This window comes from Ambystoma mexicanum, chromosome 7q (assembly GCF_040938575.1).
Source record: "Ambystoma mexicanum isolate Mex_15411 chromosome 7q, UKY_AmexF1_1, whole genome shotgun sequence".
Classification (NCBI taxonomy): domain Eukaryota; kingdom Metazoa; phylum Chordata; class Amphibia; order Caudata; family Ambystomatidae; genus Ambystoma; species Ambystoma mexicanum.
Genome location: NC_090941.1, coordinates 28,513,669 through 28,536,638, shown reverse-complemented (window position 1 = coordinate 28,536,638; position 22,970 = coordinate 28,513,669).

Genomic DNA, 22,970 nt, shown 5'->3' with positions numbered 1-22,970 from the left:
GGTGAGTCCAGGAAGGCTTCTTAATTCTTCCAAAGTGGTAGGGTCTTTTAATTTCAATAATGCCTCCACCTTTGATGCCTGCCTGGGGATTAAGACCCTGAGGGGTGATCTCGTGCCCTAAGAAGTTCAATCGGGTCTTACACCACTGTGCCTTCTGAAAGGACAGTTTTGCTCTGGCTTTCTGCAACTGGGTTAAAAAATAGTGGATTTCTGCTATGTGTTGCTCCACAGTTGAGCTCTTGGTTAGAACATGATCTACATAGGACAGGTTTCCCCTTTCACCCAAATTTGGCGTGGCTTTATGAATAAAGATTTTGAACTGAATGTATGTATCCAAAGGGGGTTCAGGCCCACATGTGCTGCTGCCCCCCGAAGGTAAAGGCCAGATGGTATTGTCTGTCCAGTAGCTGTTGGTCAAGCTGTTGGTCAAGTCAATGACGGTGTACACCTTTAACCCTTGGATCTGTGCCAGCCCTTGATCGATGCAAGGAAGGGGTAATCTTGACATGTGCACCAGTTTGTTCAACTCCCTGAGGTCGACACATAGTTTCCATTGGCCGTTTGTTTTGAGTATTGCCAGTACCGGACTGTTGAATGTACTGTCGATTCGACAAATTATCCCACAGGATTCTAAGCTCTTAATAATCTCAGTGAGTGATTCCTTGGATGTGAGAAGTAACTGATAATGTGTGTGCATTCACAGTCATTTGAGTCTACTGAAAAGATATCTTCGAAATCCAGAAAAACCTGTTTTAGCTGTTGTCTTTGCTCCTCACTCTCACAGGCATCAGCAGGATTGATCTATTCCTCAACCATCTGCTTGAAACCTGGGAAGACCTTGGGCTTGGCAATATCAGCAGTATATCCTCCAGATGGGTAGAGCGATCTCTTTTAATGGTGTTGACCTGGACAGGGGATTCAAGGTAGTAGTCCTTGACTCTGAACACTACCTCCTCCCTCCTAATGTCACAAGTCACCTCTTACACACCGTAGGGGCAGCAAGAGTACACCATGAATTTCCCCCCATGCCTACTAAACTTCTTTTCTGGAGGAATACCATCACTGATGTCAAAACAGTCATTTGCGATTGGTCCCATGATTTCATTACCTAAATCAATAGAATAATGTTGGGCATCAACCGCCATTCTGATAAAAATGTCTGGCCCAAAGTTATACTTCAAGGGTCGCTGTTATCCACCAATATTCGAATGGTGTCATTTTCTATGTCTACTGGAGTTGTGGGATGTAAATACAAACCTTGTTGTTGGAGATGGAAATTTAAATTGATATAGGCGTCTTGATGTTTGAGGTTCTGTCCTCTCTTAATTGTGAGGGGAAAATGGAATTGTCACACCTGTTCTGGGATGGTAACCTCCTCTTGCACTTGAACTTCAATGGCATAAGGTAGCAATTGAGCTGACCGAAATGCTCGTTCCCCCATAGTCATGACCAGGCTTTATTATTAATTAGGTCCAAATTGATTGTGAATCGGTTGAGAATGTCACTACCCAAATAAAAGGCGGAAGGGACATCTCTCACGACCCAACAACTATGCTTTATGCTTTTGTTGCCTTTTGACCTTTTTGGAATACACCTACTTCCCATTTGTCAATCAATTTAAATATGGGGAGGGTCTGATCTTTTGGGAGTTTCCTGAATAATTCCTCACTACTGAAGCTCCTTTCATTATTCAGGCATCAGCTCTCCCCAGATCTGACTGAATGGGGAAAAACAGCTGTTCGCCCTGTTTGGGAATGTCTATCAGACTTTGAGCGGGTTTCTCATTATCTGGTTTCACAGGACTCAATGGGCCTCATTACGACCCTGGTGGAACGGGTTAACGGGTGCCGCAAAAGGATGCGGACCCGTTAAACCCGTTCCGCCACATTACGAGGTCCCCTCGTGGGACACGGTAAGCACGCCTGGTAAAACCTGGTAAAACCAGGCGTGCTTACCGGGTCCCGCGAGGGGAAGAGGGAGCAAACAACAGGCCAACTCGTAATCGGCCCTTTGTTTGATTCCTCTCCCATTCCCATTCAGCCCTATGGGGGCTGAAATGGGAATGGGGAAGGTCCGGGTCTGGGTCCTTGGAGGGAGGAATTACCTGGCCCTCCGAACTCAGAATGGCCCGATAATTCCTCATTCTGGGAACCCGGACCCGGAGGCAATTTCGGCGGCAGCCATGCTGCCAATAGCGGCATGGCTACCGCCGAGGTCGTAATGAGGTCCAATATTTCTTCTGATTTTAGACTGGTATCATATTTTAGGCTGTCCCCTGCCAACACTGGGAGGAAGGTTGATTTTCAAGACTGGAGAAGGGTTCTCATCACCAGTTTGTTCTCCTACAGGGATGACAGTGATGGCTGGGTCTTTGTTATTCTTGAAATGGAATTTGACTTTTTCAGAAAGTTGATCAATTAAATGACCGGCACCATTCCTGCTTTCATAATTGGTACTCATTTTAAATTTTATAGGTATGTTAGTCTTGGTCCAACAGACCTTGTTTACACAGTTGGTCAGGTGTGTTACCCTCCTCAGGAGATCATTCCCCAGTAAAAAAGGTGAGCCCTCTGGAGTCATGATTGTCATGGGATGTTTAACTCAGTGCTCTCCAATTTTATATCTCCAGATCTGCAGTCCCTTTTTTGGAGTTGTCTAGGAAGTGGTGTGAGGGGAATTTGATGGCCCTCCTCCCATCCTGAGTTTAGATGGTCAAAGTCCTTTTTGGATCAGACGGTGGCTTGGGATCCAGTATCTACCAAAGATGATAGTTCACACTGACCCTACATCTTGATTGGTGCATAAAATCCGCCATCTTTCTCCTCCAAGGTGCAAAGAAAGTGTGAGTTATTTGACAGCCCGGTGGTCATTTCCTTAATATTGAACTCCAACACTGTGTGATTTGGGGCAATTTTCTGTGTCAGAGATTGGGAATCTGTAAATAAAATGTTGCAACTAACAATGGGTGAATATGGGATATCATCTTTGTCCCCTGATTCTTTGCTGTCTACCTTTACCTCGTGCCACTTCTCAGAACCAGTTTGGAGAACTCAATTCTGTATGGCTCACCTTTTTGGGGTTGCATAGATTTTGGTTCTGGGTCTGTCTCCATACTTACCCTGTCCCACTCAGGGTCTTTTGGGACCAATTTTCCATGGGAGGGATGCCCCCATTTTCTAACAGGAGGGTTGGCTTACTTGAATTCTTCAGGTATTCTTTTCTTTAAAAGGGGATGATCTTGATCTCCTTCACAAAGTGGGTTCTTCTTTGGCCTCTCCTACTTACCCTTTTCTCTTTGGGTTCTAACATTGTGATGGTAGAAGAGACACTTTCAGGCTGCAATGTTTTTAGGGGCTCTGATTGGGTGAAAAGGGAAGCTTCCTCTAGAGATTGGCATCTCCCCTCCACCTGGGACCCCTCCTCAGGAACCTGTGGTTTGTCAGATGTTTCTCCCATTATTTCCTCGCTGGGGCATCAAACTTGTGTGTTGGGTAGTGCTGGGAAGTAAGGTTAGGTTGATAGTTGGACTGAACCCTCAGCATGTGCCGCAGGTCATCGTCAGTTGCTGGACCTCAGGCTCCAGCTGCAAGACATTTTCTGGGTGGTAGGGAGGTCTCAAGTCATACCTCTGCTGCTCCTAAAAAGGGTAAGTATCCATTCTCCCGGAGTAGCAGGGTACTGAAAAAATCCCCCATAATTTTCCATCCTGAATCTCTTTTCTCCCGGGTTCAGGCATCTATTGTCCTGGAACCGGGGAGAGAGAGGAGGATTATATTGGAAGTTCTGATTCGGGGTATATCTGGGGAAAATGTTCAGATTGGGACGTAGAGTGATACTTCTCTCCTGAGGGAAGTTTGGAAGGATGTTTCCTAGGGCAGTACTTGCCTGATTGGTTTCACACCTCTTAGACTGGGGGAGTGTATACATACTCAATGATTGGTTTGTTACCCATATACTTAGGGCTTATATAGCTGGCAGGGTCTAAGGAATCATTGTTCTGTGCACCTGCCTGACTACCATTCGATAGGACAGGGTAAGGGTCCATTTTGCCTTCCATGTTGCTTGTTGGCAGGAGGGTTACTTTTAGGATCAACATTTCCAGATCGACAGGTAATTTTTAACTCCGCCACCATGGCAGCAGCAGAGGAGTCAGATGGTTTTTGGGGTGTTTTTACTCTCAGCGGGCATCTGGACCTCATAGATCCAGGTGGCCTGTTCAATCACCAATGTGCTTGTGAAAATCATGCACCAACTGAGTCATTATGTATTGCGGGAGCGCATGGAAATATGCAGCTGTGAACTCCTTACTATTTGCGTTCACCCATCGGGAAGTCTGAGCAAATGCGTGCTTTAGCTTCTGCACAAACTCCCTAGGTGCCTGATCTTCCCCACATTGCAGATCATATGCAGCTTACGTTCTCCTGTGGGTTTCTGTGTGAGGACAAATGTCATACAATTTCCACCTTATAGTTGGACCATTTATAATGATCCTGGTCCTCCCGTCCCACAAAGAAACTGGAGTAATCAGGTGAGAATGTCCATTTTACAAATGCTATACAATTGACATCATTTCTGATCTAGAAGGATGCCATTATCTGCTCATAAAGTTCCAGGTGCTCCCATATGAATGCTTGGCATTCTTGTTGTATGGGTCAGGAAGCTCTTTTTGGCCTTGATTTGTCTTATTGAGTCTTTCAAAAAACCCTTGCTCTGTTACCCTGTCTTTTTCTTCTTCTGACTCAGAGCTTCTGCTTCTACTCCCTTCCCTATCTCCTAGATGCTCTGTATCTCTATCAGACTGGGGATATCTCCCAGAACCAAGGGGTCTGGACTCCTCTTGCCTGGGCAAAAGTGAACTCTCAGGCTCACTCTCCCTATAGTTACCTTTAGGCCCAGGATACAACCCGGTTTCCTCATACCTCGTTCCAGGGAGTCTGGGGAATTCCCCTCCCTTCCCCAGAATATGCAGAGGTTTTTAATAATGCCCCTCATGGGTTAAAACTTTGAATGTTCTTCTCCCGCAAATCGAGCTAGGTGGTCTCTTTGTATCCTCATCTTTTGCAAGTCTAACTCCCTGATAATGTCATCATTGGAGTATTACAGGTCAGAATTAATCACAAGATTCCTTTTGGCCTTCAAGGACACACTGGCCAAGCCAACTTCCCTTATGTGTAGTAGAGATGAAAACTCATCAATATCAGACAGGGAAAGGACCCCTGGAACAGTTGGTCTAGGCCTGGATAAGTCTAAATGCCTCATGTCACCCTGTTCTTGAAAGGTGGCATGCATGAGGTTGGTTCCCATTTGTAGATGGGAGGTTGGAAATGACTGGCATGAAGCCCCTGCTGGGAGGGGTGCCTCACTTTGATCAGTGGGCGTTGTCCCACTTCCTGATTGGTCAGGGTGTCTGTTTATAATTTCAATTTCCTTGGTGAGGCTCTCACACCTGTATCTCTCTTTCCTTATTTCCTGTTGGTAGTCAGAGAGCTGTTTTTTAAATTTGGACATTAAGGGCTGATTAGTGTCAAGCACCCTACCCTGAGCTACTAACCAATATTTTGTTTGCTGCACCTCATGCTGAAGTCATTAATTCTCCCTCTGTGAGCCTTGTATGCTGTGGACATATTCAATGCTCTTTTCGTTCAGGATGATAATCGCCTTTCTCTTGCTCATCCCTACAATTAGCTGCCTCTAATAGTTCTGCTTCTATTTGTCTCACACATTCTACTAGCTCATTTTGTTTTTCTCTAATTCTGGTCAGTTCCTGAGGACCTGTCTATTCCTTCTCTGCATCCACTTTCAACCTGAATCCATCTTGGTCTTTGACCAGTTCTAAATTCTGCTGTTTCATATTTATATTCTGCCGCATTTCATCAAACTGCTTTTGTGAGTTGAACTGATTATTTTCCCTTTACAATTCCCTAATTTGTTGTTTGAGGGCCACAATGTTATCTAACAACCCTCCATTATAAATATTCTTCTGATCATGCACCTTATGTTGCAGTGTGCTCACATTGCCAACACACTCTTTATGTGCATCTTGCAGTGCAGAAAACGGTGTTTCACGCTCTGCACTTTCTTGCTGATGGGTTTTTAACTCATGTTTGAGTTGTTCCATGAGGCTTTCTTGTTTTAACTTGAAAATATGGCTCTACTGTGATTGATCTTATAACTGTTTAAGTTCTTTCTGTCCCTCATTCTGATTATCAGTATGACTACGTGCACAGGTCTCACTCTTCTGCATTCGCTCTTCTACTAACTGCAAGTGGAAGTATAGATAAGCTGTGAGCTGAGCCATTTGACTCAGTACTTCTTGAGCATTTCAGGTCATATAAAATGCCTCCAATCTGTTGTGCTATATCCAACCTTGACAACAAATGTCTGTTAGGAAAGATTTCATATTGTAGGTAACTTTCCTTCCATGTGGCAACCCCCAAACTTTTTGCTGTTGTTTTACACCCTGATCTAGACTTTGCCAGAGAAGCGCAGCCTTCCTCCGCACTCCTCTGGGTTTTCGCTCCATTCTTACGGGGAAACTGACATGCCCTTAAGACAGTCAGTACCGGGAAACGTTGTTTTCCGTAGTTCTTTTCTCATGTTGCAGCTTTCGCGCAACATGGCACAAGAGTGCACCGTAACTTACATTACGGCGCTCTTGGGTCTCTAGTCATTCTCGGGCGCTAGTAACTCTCGATGGATTTATAACGAACTGTGCAAGTATGTCATGGACGGGACTGGTGGCAGTGATTGTTTCTTTGTGTTTTGAACTCCCTTTTGCCCTGTTAACCGCGCTGCTCGCGTTTGGCCGAAATGGGTGGCCTGGTTTCCAAAATGGCCATGCCACGAGGTTCTTTGTCCTGTCCGTTGACCGTCTTGCCGCTTCACCTTCCCCAGGTCGAGCCGTCCCGGGGCCATCCTTATTTGGGCATGTACTTTCCCGTGAAACACAGATGCTTTCGCGGGCTTCTGCATGCCTTGTGTGTGCCTCCAGGATGTGGGCTGGGATGTCTGGTCCCAATACACATCCTGGGTGCCAGAGAGTCTAGTGTGTCTTGAATGCCTGGGACCACCATGGTCCGTGATAGGTCCACGTATGGTGTGAGTGTTTTGTGAGCAGATCTCCCATTGGGTCCTCTCTGTTTTGGTGCGAAGGGAACTCTGGATAAGAGGAGGCTGGAAACACCACTACCATGTCGATCTCCTGAATTCTCACGAACGACGGATCCAGGAGCCAAGTATCCTGCAACTAAGAGGCTGAACCGAGGAATCGCTGGTGACCCGCTGAAGGACTGCTCCTCTGCACTGCTGTCGCCTTGTGAAACCATTCTGCCTCTGATCGAACGAGAAGGCCTGTACTGGTACTTCCACCCTTTGGAATAGTGGGAACAACTATTCTCGGCATCTTCATCATCTCCTGCATGTAAGCCTTCGGAAGCATCTCTGGGCCATCCAGTGGACTGACCAGCCTACCCAGGAGTCTTGCTCTGTCACCGCCGTAAGGTTGCTGCTGTATTCCGAGTCCTTGACACTCTCACACGATTCGTACACTTGGCATTCCCATGTCTGAAGTAAGAAGTGTACATTGGGCTGGAATACACACAGCCGCTTCGTTGCCCTGCTTTGGTAACAATCTGTGCGGGTTCACTGCGTTTGGGACATCCTCAACTCTAACTTTTTCTGCCGTGGAATCTACAGGACGCTGAGACGTCCCCTGCTCGTATCTGAACCTGCCAGCACTGAAACTGACGCGGAGAACCCGGGGTCTGCCTGCATCGGGGACCGGTGAGTAGCAACGCTAGGAACCGGTCGCCCTCCTGGAGTAGCCTGTAGCTTTTCCTCGCTGTGTTAAACAGCACGCCTTTTTCGCACTCGCGCTCTGCTTCTGCCCAAAAGTGGAGGCCGCGCTGGAGTAGCGGAGATCTGTTCGTCCTCCTTTGTTCACCGCTCTGAAATGCCTGATTTCCTTGAAGAGACTCCTCTTGGCCCTTTGGCACCAGCGTGTGCAGGTACTTTTGAGCACAAGGCTCCACTCTTCGTAGGGCTTGGACTTCCTTCTAGTTTTCCTCACCATCTAGGTGGTTTGCATATTTCGTGCTTTGAACTCTTTAGACCCTTCGGTAATTGTATATATATTGTATTTGATTGTGATGTGTTGGTTTGCTTGAGTTTTACCGTGATTCTTTACTATGGTCAATGTTAGAAAGGCCTTGTAATAAATGTGTCTATATTTTTAATATAACACCTGCTTGGAGTAATTTGTAAGCGTCCTTGCTTTGTGTGCTCATTGCGGGCTTTCAGTCACTCTCAACCCCTCTTGAGACCTGCTCTTGACCGCCGCCATCGCTACCCGGATTGGTCTGGCTTGTCCAGAGGTTACCCTGTTCCAAGAAACTAGGCTGGCCTTCTGAACCTCTGCCCCTCCAGGACAGAGTTCAGAAATCCATCTTAACAATGTCATTTGCTTCTTATATAACATCTTGCATCATTTTAGCTTGCCAACTCCCACCATCCACCTCTGTCTACCCACCACGAATTAACAGCTTACTAAGCAGTGTCTCCTGGCATAATTTAATTCAATTGTATTCATTTGAAAAAATTGCCTTTTTGCAATTTTTGCAGAATTTCCTTTGCCTGGAGGCAAAACATCACCCCTTTCCTGCATAGTTTCCACTCAAAATGCCAAATCAAATCACTTTTTACTCAATCTTAATTTTTCACCTATATAGCTCTTGGAACTCAGGGGTCAAGTTCTCACAGCACTTTAACAAGGCAAAGATGACTTTCACTCACCTTAATGCACTTAGAATGGTCTGTCACAATTCACTTGTCATGAGTCAGAAATAGCCAGTCAAATCCAGGCCGAGATCCCCCAATATGTAATTGTTTATTGAGAGGCTACCCTCAACACAAGGAGTTCCTTCCATCCACAGGCTAGGTGTAACACAATAAATGGTTAATTTCAGTTCTTTTCTTCAGCCCTATCTCAGCCTTATATCATTGCACGTGGATCCCTCCCACTGAGCTAACAATGAGCCAAGAACCAGGCCGGAGTACAGAAAATATATTTGTTTTTATTTAGATGAAAGGTAATAGAAAATTCGAATAAAATATCAGACACCGCGTTATCCGTGGCACAACACAATAATAGGCTAATTCATAGAATCCAGCGCACAAGTAGCGCACGCGGCTGGCGCACAGCGTGCGCCTGCGATAGTCTGCGCCAGGCACGTGCGCTAAAACAGATTTCCGCGCACAGCGTATTCATGGATTTCAAGCTCCCAAAACAGCCGTGGCGCAGAGAATCGCAGCGAGCCTGCAGCAGCGCCAGTAACGCCCCCAAGAACGCCCTCGCGCACGGAAAAGCCATCAAAAGCGCTAAATCATCGCTAAGGGCTGCGCTAACCCCGGACCACTTCACAGGGCAGGCAAACAAGGAAAGCAAAGCGGGCAATCTCCAAATCAGGAGTACGCGGGAAGTACTACACGCGACTAGGCAGGGAACGTGAATCACAGGGGTACGCGGGAATCATCACACGCGAACAGCCAGGGTGCGTGTATTACAGGGGTAGCGGGAAGTCCAACACGCGATGGGCCAGGGAACGTGTATTACAGGGGGACGCGTGAAGTAGAACACGCGATAGGCCAGGGAACGTGCATCACAGGGGTACGCGGGAATCATCACACGCGAACAGCCAGGGTGCGTGTATTACAGGGGTAGCGGGAAGTTCAACACGCGATGGGCCAGGGAACGTGTATTACAGGGGGACGCGTGAAGTAGAACACGCATAGGCCAGGGAACGTGTATTACAGGGGTACGCGGGAATCATCACACGCGAACAGCCAGGGTGCGTGTATTACAGGGGTAGCGGGAAGTTCAACACGCGAAGGGCCAGGGAACGTGTATTACAGGGGGACGCGTGAAGTAGAACAAGCGATAGGCCAGGGAACGTGCATCACAGGGGTACGCGGGAATCATCACACGCGAACAGCCAGGGTGCGTGTATTACAGGGGTAGCGGGAAGTTCAACACGCGATGGGCCAGGGAACGTGTATTACAGGGGGACGCGTGAAGTAGAACACGCGATAGGCCAGGGAACGTGTATTACAGGGGTACGCGGGAATCATCACACGCGAACAGGCAGGGTGCGTGTATTACAGGGGTAGCGGGAAGTTCAACACGCGATTGGCCAGGGTACGTGTATCACAGGGGTGCGTGGGAATTATCACATGCGAATAGGCTGGGTGGGCCCCCACAGGTGTACCCTGTACACCCTCCCCGGCCCCTGCAGGCAGCCCACAAAACAGTGGACTACCCTGCACACCTGATCATGTCCCCCTGCACCCCCATCCACCAGGGGCACCCTCCACCAGGCCCCCACCCATGTCTCCCACCACCCCCACCCCCCAGCAGTGCAGGGGCACCTGCCATCAGGCCCCCATCCATGTCTCCCACCACCCCCAACCCCCATCCACCAGGGGCACCCTCCACCAGGCCCCCACCCATGTCTCCCACCACCCCCACCCACCAGCACTGTGGGGCACGTGGCCAGCAGGCAGTCAGGCAGCAGCCGATGGCAGGTGGGAGCGTGCTCAGGGTTCTTGGGGACTTAAATTCGGCCTCCTGGCCAGGAGCGTGGTCTTTCGTGTTAGAACGCGTGGACAGCCTGATAGGGAGTGATTTTGCACCTGAAAACCCCACACTCATCGCGCGAAAACCCGCATCGCGCGAAAACCCGTCACCAGCATATGTGCGTCAATAGTTACCTGCACGTGCAGTGTCAAAGCGTGTGATTGGTGAAAAGTGAGCGACACGCAGGAGTGTCGAAGCGCGTGATTGGTGAAAAAGGATCCACATGCAGGAGTGACAAAGCGTGTGATTGGTGAAAAGTGAGCTACACGCTGGAGTGTCGAAGCGCGTGATTGGTGAAAAAGGATCCACATGCAGGAGTGACAAAGCGTGTGATTGGTGAAAAGATACCTACACGCAGGAGTGCCAAAGCGTGTGATTGGTGAAAATGGGCCAAGCACGTACACGCCGTAAGTGACGATGTACGTGTGGGCCTGTATAAAAGGTAGTGTTGAACACTATTTCCTTGTACGTGCTTTTCGTGGAGAGCGAGTGGGTGAATTCGGTACTTCTTGTCGTTTCACACGCGATTTACTTCACGGCGTTTCCAGTTCGTACTCCCTGTTACCTCTGACAGCTCTTTTCTCTTTTTCCTCTTGTACTGGTTTTCCTGGGCCTGTTCCCTCAAACAGTGTCCCCTTCTACAGTTGTCCTGTCTCCTCAGACAGCGTACACCTCTTCTTTTGGCGGGGGTGTTGCCAACCAAAAGTGCTATTTTTTCACGCTCTTTTACCTGGCAGACGGTGAGTCACGCACGTATCTAACATCTGTGCTTGCCCCGTGTGTAGCCTACCCCTTCAGAGGTCAATCTAGGCCGCGTGTGACACGCATACGTTCATTGTGTTACTGGATGCCACAGCGTAGTGCAGGGTTTTCCATCAGCACACGTGGTCTAGGAGGGGTATTGTGCACGTTCCTTAACTTTTTTGGGGTGCCTGTGCGTTGCGTGACCCGTCATCTTTCCCCAGGGGTGTCATATAGCCTTGCCACTGCACTAGGGTACGAATACCATCTGGTACCCAACCCCTTTGACACCCAATTGCCCAGGACAATTGTGCACACCCACTCCCATACGCACAATACCATCAGTGCCATGGTTGGGAGGCGTGCAAGCCGTAAGGGTGGCAAAGGTGGCCGAGCCACACGTGGTGGCCGTGGAGGATCCAACAGGGGACGTGGTTGTGACTTGCAGGGCGCCCCTGTTCCCCCCAGTCTGGAGGAACAGTCAGGGACACCCATGCCCCCCCCCCCCCCCCCCCCAGTTGAGAGTCATGTGGCTGATACCAACCCTGATCAGCCCATGTCGGACCAGGCCATTGTGGCACCAGACCTGTCCGAGGGTGATTCCATCGCTGACATCCAGGTCAGCAGGTCCACTGTACGTGCACCGGTGCACATTGGTGTCATCAGGGCACGCGCATCTATGCCAGATAGGTCATCTGCTGGCCCCCGTAGCCAGGGTGTGGCTCAATCCACCCCACCTCTCATACACCCTGCCAAGACTGTGTCGGTCCTAGTTCATGCACCTCAGATCAGGCCTGACCCCATCCCACTACCCCCAATGCCTGCACCTACTCCCATGCTGAGTGGGCAATCACACACACCCAGTACAGAGTCCACCACGGCTCCTGCCCCTAGTGTCCACAGCGGCGTAGGACACTCTGGATCCCCACCCCCTTCCAAGCGCAAGAGGAAGAGTGCACGTCCGGCACAGGCTGATGCCCCAGACACGGCTGCACAGTCCGGCCCATCAAGGAAGCCAAGCTTCACAGACGCCGAACTTAATGCACTTGTTCAGTATGTGTCAGATCATGATAGGGAAATGGTCATCGTTGCAGGGTCCAAGACCACACATGCCAGACGCCAGGCACACTGGCAGACCATTGCTGACAGAATAAGTGCCCTTGGAGTAGTGAGGTGCACAGCTAGTGATTGCCAGAAGCGCTGGAATGACCTTAAGCGCAGGGCAAAGGATAAGCTGGCCTCAAGTCATGCCGCAACCTTGGTGACTGGAGGTGGGTCCCCAGCACAGGAAATAGAACTCACACCACACGAGTCCGTAGCTGGATCCTACGTCACCGAGGGACAACTCCAAGGTGTGGGAGACCTCCCTGATTACGAGGCATCATCCGGTGAGTGCACATGCATGTGTGTATCATCCATGTGCATGTTGTATGTGTGAAGCATTCATGTTGGGTGCCTGTCAAGGGGGTGTGTGGCAGAGTTGATAGTGGCACCCATGTGCCTCATCCAGTATGTTCAGTGCAACACCATCTGGCCACAGCACTATCCCTACTGGCAACAGTGCACATATGGGCCAACACCATGGAAGTTGCCCTTGATTAGTAATTTTGTCACTACATTGTTGCTCATACTCCCCTGTCTATTCATCTGATGTCTTACATACCATTCCTCTCCTTTCCCCCAGCCATTAAAGTTTCATCTTCACATGCCTGACATGCAATGATACCACATGCTAATGCGTCCTCTGTATATAAATGCCTACCAACATGCAGTCATAATGTGGATGTAGCCTTGACATCCACCTCCTTCCTGGGTCCTTTGGTACCGTCTGGTTTCGAGCCCCATTCCCTCACACTCCATGCTGCTCTTCATGGTCTATCTTCCATGACTTCTACAGTTCAGACCATCGTGCCCTACGCACGACACCTGCTTGCCAAAAGTCAAATGAGGGCAGCCTGCCCTCCAATGCGACCCACCCTATTGCTGACCAGTGCATCTGAGCCTACTCTAAGCTAACTCTCACTGACATCTGCTCATACATGCCTTTGCCTGTCCCATAGACCCTTCACATGGTCCCTGTCCTCTCTCCTTGCTCCTCTTCCACCATCATAGGTGGGACCCGTTGGGGTGTACTCCTGGCCTCCTTCCAATCCTCAGATACCACTAATGATGTGCATGGTAATGGGAGCGTCTCAGTCCAAGGCCCTTAGGCCAACCTCAATCTCCTTGAGAAATGCTACCCACATCTCATCAACTTCCTTACCTCTCCTGCTGTCCCCCCTCCTCTCTCCTCATCAATCCTGCACTGCCTCCCTGCACCCTCCCATGAACCTTCTCCGCCTCCCACTCCAACTCCTACACATGCGGCACCTCTGATCTCTAGCACTCCCCGTAAGTCCTACAAGGCTGTCAACCTCCTCCACAATTACACTCCTTTCACTGCGGCTGCATCAGGCATTCCTCCGATAACTGTCACTTACATGAGGTTATGCACCTTGACATCCTTGGTCTCATGGAAACATGTCTGACGGCCAGCTCTGTCTGCATCCTTGACCCTCTCCTTGGCCCGCCACCACTGTGCAGGGGGGGTGTGCCCTTGGCTTCCCTGAGGGTATTCCTGCCACTGTCACACCTACTTAGACCTACTCCACTCTGGAATGGCTTGTGTGAGGTTTCTGTCCACCACACCTTGACATTCCAAACAGTGCGTACTGTGTCTGGGAAAACTGGTCAAATGTACTACTTCCTTTCTGAGTGTCCTCACCTCTCCTCCTCACTCATGTCCCCAGACACAGAATTCCTCATCCTTGGTGCGGTACGCATCCACCTGCATGCCTGTTGACGCCCCCACCTGACCTTTCTGTGACCTCAGCAACTCCCTCTCACCCTCTAGACTCCCGTCTGTCCCTACTCATTCTGCAGGGCACACTCTTGATGCTCTGATCTCATCTGACTTTCCCCTCTCCGTCCATCTCTGCACTCCTCTCTCCTGGAGTGATCACATTCTCCTCTCCTCCCAGCTCACCCTCAACACCCCACAGGCAAAGCCACCCTCACCACTGTCACACACCTTCTTGGTATTCCGACCCATGAAGTGTGTGTCAGTCGAGGCTCATGCTGCCAAAATGTCCCCCCCATCCAGCTCCCCCTTAGGCTCACTCCCATCCTGACAGGGCCCACTCCATGCTCCACTCCATGTCAGGTACACTGGATGTCTTAGCCACGGTCATGACCACCTGTCTGAAGCCCCATGCCAATGCAGAGTCCTGGCATGACTCGGATCTTGGGAACCCAAACCACAGGTGCCGGGTGGCAGAGAGGGAATGTCCTGCATCATGGCCATCCTCTGGCAAACTGGCCTGCCACATGCTCCAAAGGCAATAGCGCCTCACCCTTCTCACCAAGATGAGATCCCCAATCCAAGGGCACATATCTGCGGCATGTGACAACTCTGCAGGACACATAGAAATCTGAAAGGACCTTGCCGAGCCAGAAGCAGTGTGTACCTCCCCTGTCCCCTCCGAGCCCACAGCACAGCATGATTGTCTCTGTACCCCTATAGGCCACCCCCCCAGCACTTGTCTGCGCCTAACACCATCTGCCCTTGACGTCAAGTCCTACTTACCTTGTACAGCACTTCCAGCCGCCACTCCCCCTTGCACTTCATTGTGCCACCCACCCCTGCACTTGCGTGACATGAATGACACCAGCACCAGTAGTATTGTTGACTGGCATCCCCTTCTGCCCCACCACCCCTCAGTGCTCCGCTGCACCTACAAACATTACTTGACCGGTGCTTCACGAATGCAAAATTATTCCGTTACAGGTGTTGGGGAGGTGGAATCACAATGTTTACTGCATTATGTTGATCTAGACAAGGCACTGTGCATCGTTGCCAATTTGGACTAGCAGATCCATGTACAACATGTATACTAATTGATGTGACGATGCAATGTCAGGACCAGAGTGGTTGAAATCCAAAAAAGTAGCCCTCCTCTCCCTCTTCACTTGGTGGCTATGTCACATGCCATGTGTGTGATGGCATGTGCCTTTGACATGGCAATCACCGCCCAATGTGTGATGGCAGTGCTAGGCATCAAGGTGAGCAGGCGTTGCTCTCCAATCAGTACATAGTATGCCCTGAGCCTCCCCTACAGACCCAGTGATGGTGAATGCATAGGAGGACTCCCAGTCATGTAGGACATGTGTCGTAGGACTACTGCCTATGTTGTTCATCAGCCCTTGTTGCATGCCATGGTGCTAATGCCTGTTTCCATTTTTCTCTTTCATGTCTTTGCAGGGGACGAAGCACTTGTTGATGCTGGGGATGTGGTGGTGGAGCCGTCCCAGGAGGGCAACCCGGGCCGACCTACCACAAGTGAGGGACGTGGTGTGTTTGTGGTTGAAAACCCACAAGTGCTGCAGGCCGTGCTGTCGAGGGGTGTCTCTGGGGGTTCCTCCCCCGAGCAGTATTCAGGTGTAGACTCGGAGGATGACACCTATGTGCAGTCGCAGGTGAGTGTTCTTGGGAGAGAATCTCCTCTGTCCGACCCACCTGCAGCCAGGCCATTGGCCTCAATGGGGATGTCAGTGTCGGCAGATCAGCCTCCGGTGGTTACGGATGCAGGGCCACACCACCCAATCTCTGATCCTGTTCCTGGGGCTGCAGATCAGAGAGGGAATGCAGTCCTGCAGCCTGAGGCCTTGCCGGCACAGCAAGGCGCAGTCCGCCTTGCCCCAGGCAGGTGTGGTGCCCGTCAACGTGGTGGCCGTATGCCACCTGGCAATACCGTATGGGAGCAATCCATCTACGGTATGGCCACCCAACAGGCAGCATCATCCGAGATGATTGCACAGGCCATGGATAGGGTGGCCACTTCCATTGTCCCCCCAGAAAGGCTGATGGAGCGACTGGAGCAGGCTACAGAGTCCATCTGCCAGGCACACAGGGAGGATATGTTGGCGTCCAACATGGACAGGCGGGCGGCACTGGCGACTCTGGGGGAATCACTTTCCATGGAGTCCCAGCGCCACAGGGAAGCCCTGAGGGAAGAACTCCGTCACCTCAGGTCGACCCTGTTAGAGCTTGAGGCTTCATCCCATAGAAGGACAGAGGAGCAGCTGGAGCGTCTGACACGGACGCTCTCGGCCGAGATGCAGGCAACTCGTGCGGAGGTCAGGTCATCCCGGGAGTTACTGCATGGGGACCTCCGCATGATTATAACCCAGAACCAGAACTACCAGACCCGCCTGCTTGCAGCCATGGAGGAGCAAACTCGTGCTTTGCGTGGGCTGCCTCCCATTGTCACACCATCTTCTGAGGCAGCTCCCCCACCTCCAGAGTCAGCTGCAGGGTCTGGGCAGAGCCATAGCGACTCATCTCCCACAACAGAGTAGCCGTGTGGGCCACGAGCCTATGGGGTGTTTTCCTTTCCCATGATCCACACAGGTGGATTGTGGCGTGCATCCTGTCCTCGGACCTCATAGGTGGCCCCCCCCCCCCCGCCGGCCCTTTCATGGCCATTTTTTCTCTTTTTCATTTTTATTTTGCAAGAGTGTTGCCTTGTGTGGGTACCTGGGCATACACTGTATTGTGGCTGGGCACATGCAGGCTTGGTTTGGTTTCGATGCTTGGGTAGCAGACATCCACACCCCTCCTGCTTCCCTTTCCATGGGCTTGCAAAGGGTGTGCCCAAGTGACAGCAAATTACACGGTGACATTGGACTCCCATGAGCTGTTGGCCAGTCCATAGTCAATACTGTGTAGACATTCATAGTGTTCATTGTTGTTGCACCTAACTATGCATGATGGTATGATATGTGCCTCTACTTACATATGTTGCTCATGTTTTGCAGGTATTTCACACAGATCTTCACAAGGGCATACTCTCTGGAGTCACACTACATGTCGGTAGATGTGCACTGACACTTTTGCATGGCGCCATCACTGTACATCTGGACGGTGAGGACATACCAGCTGAATCAGGTAATGAGACTACCATTGATTACATGCAATGTGTCTTGTTTGGGTGGGCTTCAGGGTGGGTTGGTGTGTAATTTGATAGAAATTACTCTTACACAGGTGTGTAGTAGTGGCTCCAGGGCGGTTAGCTGCTCAAGTGCGGCTATGTTCCATTTGGGGCACTGCTATTTGTGACACTGTTGTCATGTTGTGATGGTCAGTTTGTTTGCTGTCACATACCATGACATGGTGTCCTCAGTGGCGGGACTGTGAAGGGAGTGGGTGACATGGCAATGTTGTCATGTAGTGAATCGCCTGTGGCAATGCATTTTAGATTGATGGAGTTGTGTCTTTGCGTTGTGATGCATAGCTGGTGTATGTGTAGCTAGGGGTGCACACATATTGACACTTCCATGTTAACAATCTCAGGCTGATGTGTATCTGACAGTTCATTGTCAAGTAATTTTCAGACATTGTCAGGTAGAGTCATCATTGATTGTCAGATGGTATGTGCCAGAGCAGTGTGCACTAGCCAGCACTGTGATTCCTAGGTGAAGAAGTTGGCCACCAGTTGCGTACGGGCTGCCTCCCCCCGTGCCCTTTCCCCTCCCATGCGCAGCGGGCGTGCATGTGGTTGTGGATGTGGGGGCACCACCATGTCCACGGGCAGGCCCCGGCGTGTTGCAACGTTGTGCAGGACACATGCTGCCACTATGATCCTGCACACTATTCGGGGAGCATATAACAGCTGCCCGCCAGAACGGTCAAGGGAGCGAAAGCGTGACTTGAGCACTCCGAATGTGCGCTCCACTATGCCCCGTGTAGCAATGTGGGCTGTGTTGTACCTTACCTGGGGTGGGGTGGTGGGGTTCCGGATTGGGGTCATCATGTGGGGGCTGATAGGGTAGGCACTGTCCCCTGCGGAGGTGGTGATGGGTATCATTAGTGGTGTTGTGTCATGACCCAGTATCTGACATGCATGCATGTGGAGTGGCATTCATGCTCACCAAGCAGCCATGTATCTCCATGCTGGCCAGCCTCTAGGTCCCGGCATAGGGTAGACATTCTGTAGATGAAGCTGTCGTGGGTGGACCCTGGATAGTTGGCATATACTGATGTGATGATTCCCTTGGCATTGCATACAACTTGGACGTTGATGGAATGCCAGTGCTTGCGGTTTCTATAGATGTGCTCTGTTGCCCTGGGTGGACGTAGAGCCACATGTGTGCAGTCAATTGCACCAAGCACTTTGGGGAATTGAGCCACACCATAGAATTCCTGGATGCACGTCCGCCTTTCTGCATGAGTCCTGGGGAGATATATGTGCCTGCGGACTGAAGGCCGTGCAGTGATGATGTTCAAGACCTGGTGTAGGCAGCGTGACTGCGTGGCCTGTGACACACCACCCACTATGGCACTTGTCCGCTGAAAGGATCCAGTGGCCAAGAAGTGCAGTACATTCAGGACCTTCTGCAGGGGGCTGAGTGCTTGGGAGCACAGGGTGGGTGATGTGAGGTCATCCTCCCACTCACTGACCAGGTCCAGTATGATGTGTGCTGGAAACCTGTACCTCCCATACACCTGGTCATCAGGCATCCCGAATAGGCTGGTTCTGGGTGTGAATATTCTGGCCCTGACTCTCCTCCTCATCCTCCTTTGGTAGCCCACTGCCACTGCTGCTAGGAACGGTATGTTCATCCTGGCATCTGGCTTGTTTATTGAAAAGTGCGCAAATTAATGCCTTGCGCGTGTAGTAGGCAGCGTGTGAGCCTCGCACCCCTGGAATCGGGTTCCCACTCCAATCGCGTGTGGAAATTCCCACGCTGCAGGCATACAGGTGCGCTGACGTACTTGCCTGTGTAAGTGGCCGCGCGCCCCTGAAATACACGTATATAGGCCAATGGCGTGTAAGCGCACTTTTGGGCAATTACACGCGATGAAATACACGTACATAGGCCAATGGCGTGTACGCGCACTTTTGGCCAATTACACGCGATGACACTCTGACGTGCAGGATTTCCACGTGTGCTCCGTCTTCACGTGCTGAGTGGGGAACGCCCGTGCGGATCACGTCAGACGCGCTTACGCGATGAGGGACTCTGGTCCAATAGAATCGCGTATGCGTGCTGACGCACTTACGCGCTAAGGGCCTTTCCTCGGATTTCACGCTGACGTGCAGGAATTTCACGTGCCAAATCACTCCGTATCAAGCTGGCCACCCGAAAACACACGGAACACCACGCTCCTGCCCCGAAGGCCGAGTTACTGCCCCCCAAGTGCCCTGAGCAGCCTCCCACGTGCTATCTGCTGCTGCCTGCCTGCCTGCCTGCCTGCTGCCACCGTGCCCTGCCATTTGGTGCCTGCACATCAGCCATCTGCAGGGGTCCAGTTGCTGTGTCCACCCCTGCTGGAACTGAAGACTCCCAACTGGGATTACATCGCTCCACAGCCCAGCCCCAGGACCCAGTTGCCCACCCACACCTGCCTCTGGGGTTGCCATGTCGGGCACTTCTACATCTGGCACCAGTGGCAACCCCAGGCCAGAGGGGCAGAGGGGCACCAGCTTCACTGCCACCGAAGTTGGTGTCCTGGTGGAGCATGTCCTGGGGCAGTATGATGCCCTCTTTGGATCGTCCCGCGCCAGCAAGGAAGGACGGGAGAGGATCTGGGCCGACTGTGTGGTTGCCATCAACGCGGAGGGGGTGGCAACCCGCAACGTCTTGAAGATCAAGAAGCGCTGGGAGGACTTGAGGTCCAGGACCCTTGTGAAGGCCCGGCGCCTCGTGGAGGGGGGCCGGGGCCACATGAGTTCCATCCAGAAGAGGGTCCTGGAACGCGTACGCCCAGCGCTCCACGCCCAGATCCTTGAGAGGGAGACCCGTCTGGAGTTGAGCGGTAAGTGTCCAAGCATCACTGTGTGAGACAGGGCATGTTGCGGTGTGCTGGTTCTATGATACTTGCCTGTATGTGTGCCATGTGCCATGTATGCATGTATGTGTGCTGGGACATCATGGTAATGCATGTGCGACCAGTGATGTGTGACCCACATGGTTGTTGCATGTGTAGAAATGCGGCATGGGGAGCACTATGCAGATTTGGGACATGAGAGCATGCCAGTCTCTGTACCTGGACATGGATGGGGGTGAGGATGGGTGCTGATGCCAGGTACATATATGGTAGCCATGTCTGTGTGCCTGACCTGCATGTCTGTGACTTGTGCATGCCATGGATGCATGACTCATGTGTGTGACAATGCACAGATTCAGTGACGCACCCACCTTACCCTTGTTTTGCCTGTGTTTGGTGTGATTGTGGCCAGATGGATGTGACTGAGGTGTAGTGTGTGCATGTGATATGCATGAGCCATGATGCATGTGAGTTACATTTCATTGAATGTTTCAAGAGTCAATTGGACATGCATGGAAATGTGCATGGCATGCACCATGCCTGTTACTGTGTGTGTTTTGCCTGGACTGACCCATGTGTTGTGGAGGGACATGATGGAAGTGTACTTTGACAGGGGTGCTCATCTGCTATTGCTTCCTGTCTAGGGGACCATTGTACAGTAGCCTGATGCTTGTGTTCTTTGTCTCCCTCTACTCAGCGGCTAGTGAAGAAGAGGGCGGAGACGGCGCTGTGGAGCAAGGCGGCGGGGATGCCCCCACGGCTGCAGCGGAAGGGGTGGGTGAGCCCCCACAGGGGCCTGCTACGGCGGGAGACGGTGAGGAGCCATCCAGGTTGGTGGTTTGCACAGAGGAGGAGGAGGCCGACACTGGTGCACACATGGGCCCTGGTGGGAGCATCCCTGCTGGTGCAAGTGGTGCAGTCCAGGGCCAGGGGCAGGAGGCAGCACAGGTCACCGTGGAGGGGCCTGTGCATGTCGCTGTCCCTGACCCTGTGAGTGCACCACCATGCACCAGCAGGGATGCCCCGTCCCAGGCCCGTCCGCAGGTAGAGGGGATGTCCATGTCAACTGACTCCCCTCCACCTGCGGCCGTGGGAACCCCTGGCCGCGTGGAGCAGGTCCTGATTGGGGTCGCGATGCGCACGGCTGTGATTCGTGATGCCGTGCGTGCTTCCCGGGAGGAGCACGCACGTCATCACGAAGTGCACCGTGCCGACGTGGCCCAATTGGGATCGGCCATGTTCGGGGGGTTCCTGCATGTGTTGGCCAATCTGACGGCCCTCTCCTCCTCTGTGCAGGCTATCCACCAGTCGTTCTCCTTGCCGTCTTCCGGCCCAGATGCCACCATGGCCCCCTGTGGACCTGCCCCGACCAATGCAGCCAGCTCGGTGGGGATCCCATCCCTGCCACAGTTGGGAGTCGGAGGTCCAGCAGGGGTGGACGACACAGCAAGTGGACCCCAGCAGATGGAAGATGTGCCGGCATCATCGGGCAGGGCACGTGCACGACGGCGTCGGTGGTTACCATCAGCCTGGATGCCGTCGTGCTGGCAGAGGCAGTGGCGTCGCAGGCAGCAGCGGGCTCGACGTGGGAGGCATCATGGCTCAGGGCCATCAAGATCGGAGGGGCAGGCATCGGCCGGAGGGCAGGGCAACCCTGGCATGGCGGTGTGTTCCGTGTGGGAGGAGTTTGGCCAGCGGATAGGTGCGGAGCGGCAGCGGGCGGAAGAGGAGCGGCTCGCCATGGCCAGGGCGGAGATCTCCATGCATCAGGCATTGAGGCGGGCTGAGTGCCTCGAGGAGGCTCGCAGGGAATTTGGAGAGCACATGGGGTTGTCCCTGCGAGACCTCGGGGCCAGGACTGAGTCCCGCCTCCAGGACATTGACGTGGAGTTCGAGGATGCCCTGGCCAGCATCACCAAGTGAGCCGCAGGACTAGCCCGCTGCCTTTGTATATAGTTTTTTAGTTAGTTAGTGCTAGGTTTCCTTTATTTAATTTTTTTTTTTTTGGACCGCTTGGACAATGGCCACTTCTTTGTACATATTTTTTTAGATAGTTAGTATTAGGTTTAATTTGTGGTGTTGGGCTCATGGACCCTTGAACAATCCTGTAAATATAGTTATTTTTTGTGAGATTAATTTTTTAACTTTCATATTGGTCACACCATGTCGTAATGGTTTATCTTTCATTTCATTCTACATGTGTTTACTTTGGACAAAATCTATTCTTTTTTCTATCCTTTGTTTTTTGGTTTCTCATTTTTGTTCCCGGACATGGACCTTTTATTTGCTTTACCAGATAGTTGTCAGAGTTTACTTTATTTTTATTTTTAATACATTTTGATATTATCTTACACTTGTGTCATTTTTTCTTTGGTTTCTTACATGCCATGATATGGGTTTTGACATTGACTTGCACCCATTGTGTATGTGTGTGTGGCGGCCATGTGTTCTTTTGCTTACTTGCCTTTGGGGTTGTGTCATGTGATTGCATTCACTATGTGGGTGCATGCAATCCTTGCCTGGGTGTTTGTGCTGGGTATGCTGGTCATTACTGCCATTATTGTGTATCGTCAGGGCCAGGGGGACATGGGTGGGGGCCTGGTGGAGGGTGCCCCAGGTGGATGGGGGGTTGGGGGTGGTGGGAGACATGGGTTGGCCATGGGTGGGGGCCTGCTGGCAGGTTGCCCACAGTGCTGGGGGTGGGGGTGGTGGGAGACATGGGTTGGCCAT